We start from the raw sequence: 6,929 nt of genomic DNA on the forward strand, positions 1-6,929 counted from the left end.
TTTCATTTCCTTTACAACCATACTTCTTTACTTCCTGTTCACTATGAAGCCATTGCAGCTCCCGCCTTCAGCTGAGAGAAAAACAATGTACCTTCAGTGAAATCCCCAGTGAAGCCAAACTAAATTCATTGTATACTTTGCGTTACCGTACTTGCACTCTCTATGAGCATTTAGTACTTGACCTATAATACCACCTTTTTTAGAAGTCTTTTTTCCTACAAGTGTTTTTCTTCACCTACTTCAAATTTTATTAGTCTTCAGTGATCCATTTTCAACTGAAACTCTCTGTGAAAGATTTCATTAATTCTCAATGTTTCTATTATCATATATATGGTAATAAGGTAGTGATATATCCTAAAGTCAAAACTCTCTCTCTCTTGAGGTTCAAACCTGTATTTCTGTAACCCTCTGGATATCTCCACTTTTATTTCCAATAGATAAATCAAGTTTAAGACATCTGAAAGAAATCCATCACTCCATAGCCCCATTTTCTTACCTCACATTATGCATTCTCTATCTTGGTATAAGTACAACTGCTACCTAAGTCACACATCTGGTAGTCGTGTTCATTCTCTCTCCTTCAGCCAACCGGTCACTGCATTCTACAAGCTCTTCTCCCTGAATACTTATCATGAGTTTCTTCTGTATCTCTTTCACACTTCTATTGTTCTTATTCAAGTTTTTATCATTTCTCACCAGACCTGATGACTGTTGCAGCAGCCTAACTTATCTCACTGACTGTATACCCCCTACCATTAAACACAATCATTCAATCTGTTCTCTTGACAGCAGCAATTTCATTTTACAAATACATAAACCAGTAGCTTTAATCTCCTGCTAAAATCTTCTCATGGTTCCCTAGCATCTACAGGGTAAATTATAAAACCTTTTGTATAGCATAGTAGACTTCTTCTAATCTTTACCTTCCTACCATCTTCTCCTGACTTCTGACGCCTTGCATTATGTACATGAACCATATGAAACTGGACTATGTCCAATTTCCAGATGTCTTCCTAAACTTTCATATTCAGAAGCCAATAAATAACATATAATCAGTAGCCAACGTATAAAATGCTATATGAAGAGATAGAAATTATATCATCAATCTTGTAAAAATACAAAGATGAAGAAAAGCAAGGAAAGAGAAATTAGGGGGAAAAAATCACAGAAGTTATAGGACCCAAGTTAAATCTGGCAGAATGACCAATATTTTGAAAAATAGAAGAAAGTTGAGAGGATGTTTCAGAAGAATTAGGACCATCAGCAAAGGTAATTGCAAGAGCAATTATTGCTTATGGGCTAGTGAGAAGACCAACTGACAAGAGAAAGAAAGCATGGCAGGAAGTAAAAGAAATAAGATTTGAAAGGAAATATCAACAGAACGTGGAGGGCCTTGAAATTGACATAGATAGTTACTGAAGTCCTTCAATAAAATAGCATTATGATTATGGTGAAGATTTTAAGGCAAAGAAGCATTCACAAAGGTGATAGAGGTATAGTTTTATAATATAGATGAAAAAGCATGAATAGAGAAAAAGATCATTGAATCATGAAGAGTCCGTGGGATCGTGAGAATAAGCCAGCTCTCCACAGAGAGTGCTTTGAAGGGAGAAAAGAGGACTAAGGACTAAATTGGGGGAACAGGAAGAGTAGGGGAGAAAAGGAATGAAAGGAAGGAATAAATATATATAAACAACCCAGGTATTTTGGTTATCTACTACTATATAAGAAATTCTCCCAAAGCTTAATCACTTAAAACAAATTTCGTTTTATTATTTCTTACAAATCTGTGTGTTCACTATTGCCTAGCACTCTGGTGTCTCTACTGGTCTTGCCTGGGGTCTATAATGAAACTGCAGTAAAGTGACTGATGAAGCTGCCATAGCTGAGAACTGAGAATGGCTGGAATTCGAATCTCCACTCAAACAGTGGGACAGCTACTAGAACGGCTTGGTCTCTCTCTCTCAACTTCTCCCTGTGACCTCTTCCAATCATCACCACACATGATTTCTCCAGCAGAGTAGCCAGACATCTTATGTGGCAGCTCTGGACTCCTAAATGCACAAAAACTGATCCCTTTAGGCATTCTTAAGGTTGAGGCCCAGATGTGGCAGTGTCACTTCTGTTTACTTGCCTATCAAATCTTAGTTCCTTTTCCAGCATGCATTCTCTTCTTTTGTCAAGGGGTCTTAGTACCCCATAAGCATGTTCAAAACTACCTTTGTGGCTTTTGCTGATGGTATTTATCTTTCCTAAAATGTCCTTTTAACTCCAATCCTCCTTTTAAAATATTAGTTGTGTTAAAGTGCATCACACAGACAGTCCCTATTCAATATGAGAGGGGCCTACACAACGGTATCAATTTCAGGAGGCAATGCTCATTGGTGGCCATCATTGGAGTTCAGCTCCCACACCAACACATAGGACATTTTCAATAAATATTTAACCCATTCATGATCCACAAAAAATACAAATTATTGTCCCCACTTGACAGTTGAGAAACTGAAGCTGAGAAATGTTAAGTGGTTTGGCTAATGTCGTACAATGAACAACTAGTAGTATAGGGATTGTCTAAATCCAAAAAGCTATAGCACACTATGCTAATTTGTAGGAATATGAGTAACATCAGTTTGATAAAGATAAGGCTAGGGGCCAGGAGTAGATGACATTTTTCCTATACTCTTAGTTTAAAGTAGGATAGTGACAAGATAATAATCTAGGAGAAAACACGCTGTAAAGATGCTGTAGAAATCTTCAGAATGAAAGTCTCTTCAAAGACACCATTTCCAGCTGTGCCTTTGGGCAAGAAACTTACTTTTCACTTTACAAATGATAGTCACAGACCATGAACACCTTTTTAAATGCTATTTTTCAAGCCTGAGAGCAAGCAGCCCAATTATAAAAGAATTGATCTTGTTAAACTTATTCTTAAATTTTTTATTTCCCTCCTTGGTTAATTCAATTTCCCTTCAAATGCATGAATCATCAAGACATAACATGAACATTCTGCCACAATGGAAAAAAAGGATGTTACATTATTTGGATGTACCTGATAGAATTCAGATGGAACAAATTAAGCAGGGTCAAATGAAACTTGTCTAGTTGTAAATCTACAGCAACCATGATGGTTATTGTTTTCTTGTCTCTATAGGACTTTACAAAAATTTGTTATAATAAAAGAGAATGTGCATTTACCTTTGCTTGTGTTATCCAAAATGGTAACATTTTTTACAAAAAGATGGGAAGGTAACATTTATATGTGCTTACCAGGGACCAAGAATTGTACTGGGAAGTCCCTATCTGAAGCAGCTCTGCTAGAATATACAGAATCTTTCCATTTTTACAGTGAGGGTAAATAAGGATCTGAGAAGCTAGGTGACTATCCCAAGTTTACACAGATGATCATTAGTAGAAAATCATGGTTTTGAATGAAGACCTGACTTCAAAAGCGTTCCTTGCTCATTGCCTCTGAAACTTCAGCCTCATGATTATTTGTAACTACAGCTAATAAACTGCATATTCATAAACCGTCATGGACCTAATAATATTATAAAATTCAGTTTGTAGGAAAAATCAGAAATGTTAGAATACGGAGACTTTTGAGTTATAGGATTTTGAGGATAAAGGGAACAGAAATTGAGAGTCATATGCTCTTCTTTCCCAGAGAAGGAAATGGAAACAAACCAGGCCCCAGAGACTCTGCCTTTCAGCAGGGTTTTGCTCATAAAATATTTTGGAATTGTCCTCTTCTTTACCCCCTACCATTCTAACCCAGAAATTTCTGACTACACATTTGCCAAAGGGGTTTTACTATGGTAACCTTCAGGCCTACACAAAGAGCACAGTCAAAACAAATAGCTCTCTTTAAATGTCATTATGGAGAGTAAAATTCTATGTGGTGTATTAATGGGCCTCCCACAGCTAAATCCTAGCATACCACTTTGAAAAATGTCCCCTGTGGGTATCACTTAAACCAACAAAAGTGAGAGAATTTGAGAGTTAAGAGAAAACATGATCTAGCTCTGGTGGAAGTTAATAGAAGACAGAAGAGTATGAATAAAGAAGTGAGAAATCAGGGAAACAAATTAAATTTGCTTTGTATTCATCCTGTTTAATGTTATTTTAATGTGGAAAGCTTAAAGAAAAATCAGACTTTTTTTTTATATGCAATTTCCTTGCTTTGAATTTATTAAATCTGGCCTTTGGCTTCAGAAATATAAAAAAGAAGAGAAATATGTATTTGTTTCCCACCAGTATTCATAAAAGATCAATGTCCAAAGTGAATAATATACATGTTGTGTTTATACCCAGCATGCACTGCTTACCTAATAAATATGTTGGCTCCTCATTTTTAAGGACTTATTAAGGAATAAGCCAATTTCCAAATCTTATTAAGGAATTAGTTGGCAAACCTAATAGATCTCTAGAGACAATATGAGTCATAATATAAGTATTTTTTGAGGATAGGACTTATGTGTGGTTAGAAATCCTCATGAAATTATTTTAAAGCTTTCACCAATTCTTTATCAAACCTATTACTTATTTGTTTCTTGTATCTCTTTCATGGCAAAGGAATTTGTTCCTTTTTTTGTTTCCCCCTGCCTGGAGCCTGAGGCATCTTGCTTTTATCTATAATCTGACTCCCTATGATACCTAAGAAACTTCGCCATCCATATCCTACAGAGAGAAAAATTGACATTGAGCATGATCAGCAGAGTCTACAACCAGGATGCTTATGATATGGCAGTTCGTAAGCTCTCTCTCCTTTGTTCCCACTCTTCTCTCCTCTCTTCTACCCATCTCTCCACCAACTTTATTTCCAAATGGCCTCTGCAAAACCAAATTAGAAGAGTAACAAAACTTAACCGTGCAATACCCAAAACAAGGAGACCTGGAAGGTCTGTTGGTATTTTTATTAGATACTGAGTATGAACTTTCAAGTCCTGTGCCTCATATATCAAATAAAAAAGAGATGTTGACTCCCTAAAAGAAACTGAATAAACAGTCACTCATTACCAATTCCTGAGAGAGAATCATCTGAGGAAACAAAATTGACTGCCATATTATTTTCAAAATGGCTTATTAGCTTCAACTCTAAAGTGGTATCAATGGGTTTGGAGTAGAATTCATGTCTAAATGTTCTCTATCAATAGTGAAAAGACCATGAGATGCTATAATAATGGCAAGTGCCTATGTGAATTCCTTTCCAAATATTTTGTTTTTTATTTAAAAAATATTAAAACAGATTCAGAAATAAAACCAACTTTCATGTGCTCATGGTACTCCTCTGTAATACTAGAATAATGGGTTAACTTCATCTCTTACTGAAATAAGCCTTTAAAATTGTATTAGCCAATGTTTAGCAGAAAAAGCACCTAGACCAATGTCTGGGCCCTAGTTCTGCCTTGTGCTTAAGGCAATTTTGCTCATTCCATCTGTTAGAATTTTTCTTTCAAATGAAATAATGATAATATATATCCTATAGAATTTGCTATTAAAATTCAATTACATCCATTTATTTAATAAATGCTTATTATGTCACTACTTTGTGCCAGGCAAGACCCAGGGGATAAGGTGAGGAACAAGGATCTTTATTTTACATTTCTCAAGGACCCTATATTACAGTGTGGTTAACAAAATAAAGGTGGAGAGGAGACAAACTGGTAGAAAAATCACATCAAAGAAGTAGTCAGTGACAGACCAGTGTAGATTTGAAATGTGTTTCAATGTGTTAGGAGTTAGTAGAAGTTAATGAAAGTAGGAAAGGCATGATTCAATTTCCCTCTGAAAAAATTCACTCTGACTACTGTGTAAAAAATGAGAGGCAAGAATTCCAGCAAAAGATGCTGGTGTCTTGGACTAATGTACATGTGCTGAAATTCTTTAGAAATCATTGAATTTGGGATATGTTTTCAAAGGCTGAGCAAGCGGAGCTTGCAGATCAATTAGGTATAGGTAGGAGAGAAAGAGGATCAGTCTTGAGCTGATCAAAAGAACGGATGCTGCCCTCCTGCCCAGCTGCTCAGCATGCTGTGTGGCCCCCAGTCTCCCGCGGCCGCCCCCCCCAGATGGCCCAAGGCCTCGCCGCACTATGGCGGCCCCGGCTCACAGCATGCTCGGCACTGAGACTATTCTCAGAGGGCTCTGGTCCGTTTTCCAGGAACAGGGAAGGACAGAGTTGGAACATCTGGCAGAACCTACATAAACAAAAACGGTAGCTTTGCCAGTGTGAGCATTTGCCCACGTGGACTGGTGTTGCTGGACCTGCAGAGTCAGGTGGTGATTCACAAGGCAAAGAAGTTGATAGTGTTTTAAATAAAATAGAAGAAAGATTGAAAGATCTGAGTTGGGACAGCCCTAGGTGGGTGAAACGATTACCACCCATAGTTCGAGGATCGGCCGTCAACAGATACTGGCCCCCGCGGACGGCTGCTGGTTGGCGACGACATAGACACAGTGGTGTATGATGAAGATTCGCCTTATCAGAACATTAAAATTGGGGAGCATGCTCGTCCTTAGTGGGGATGTTAATCCGGCAGAGAGCAGCGATGAGGCGAACATGGGGCCTTCATGGCAGCGGCAGGAGGTTTGCCAAGGAACGGAAGGAGTTGGATGATATGATTAATGATCTGACCACCGTCCCAGTCTCCACAGCTCCAGAGGAACATTCCACAAGGGAGTTTCTCAGGCTGATTCTTGACCTGTCAGTGAAAGCACTGAAACAGGATGGGGAATGCATCTCACAGGGGAATTGCGTCGATTTGACGAAGCCCTGTCACTCTATGAAGAGCAGCTCGGGCGCTTGCACTGTCCTGAGGAATTCTCAAAGGAGATCATCTGCATCCCTCAGTACTTAGAACTGTGGGTACTTTACACTGTCTGGAAGAAAGGTAAACCTTGAAGATCAATGGCTCCTAATCATGTGTGCT

The 6,929-nt window shown here is 38.1% G+C and overlaps 1 pseudogene; it reads left to right on the top strand.

Moving 5' to 3' along the window:
* The first annotated feature begins 6,091 nt into the window (after positions 1-6,091).
* On the top strand, positions 6,092-6,616 carry LOC130679799 (spermine synthase-like; annotated as a pseudogene).
* Positions 6,617-6,929: the final 313 nt, after the last annotated feature.

This window comes from Manis pentadactyla, chromosome 12, assembly GCF_030020395.1.
Source record: "Manis pentadactyla isolate mManPen7 chromosome 12, mManPen7.hap1, whole genome shotgun sequence".
Taxonomy (NCBI): Eukaryota; Metazoa; Chordata; class Mammalia; order Pholidota; family Manidae; genus Manis; species Manis pentadactyla.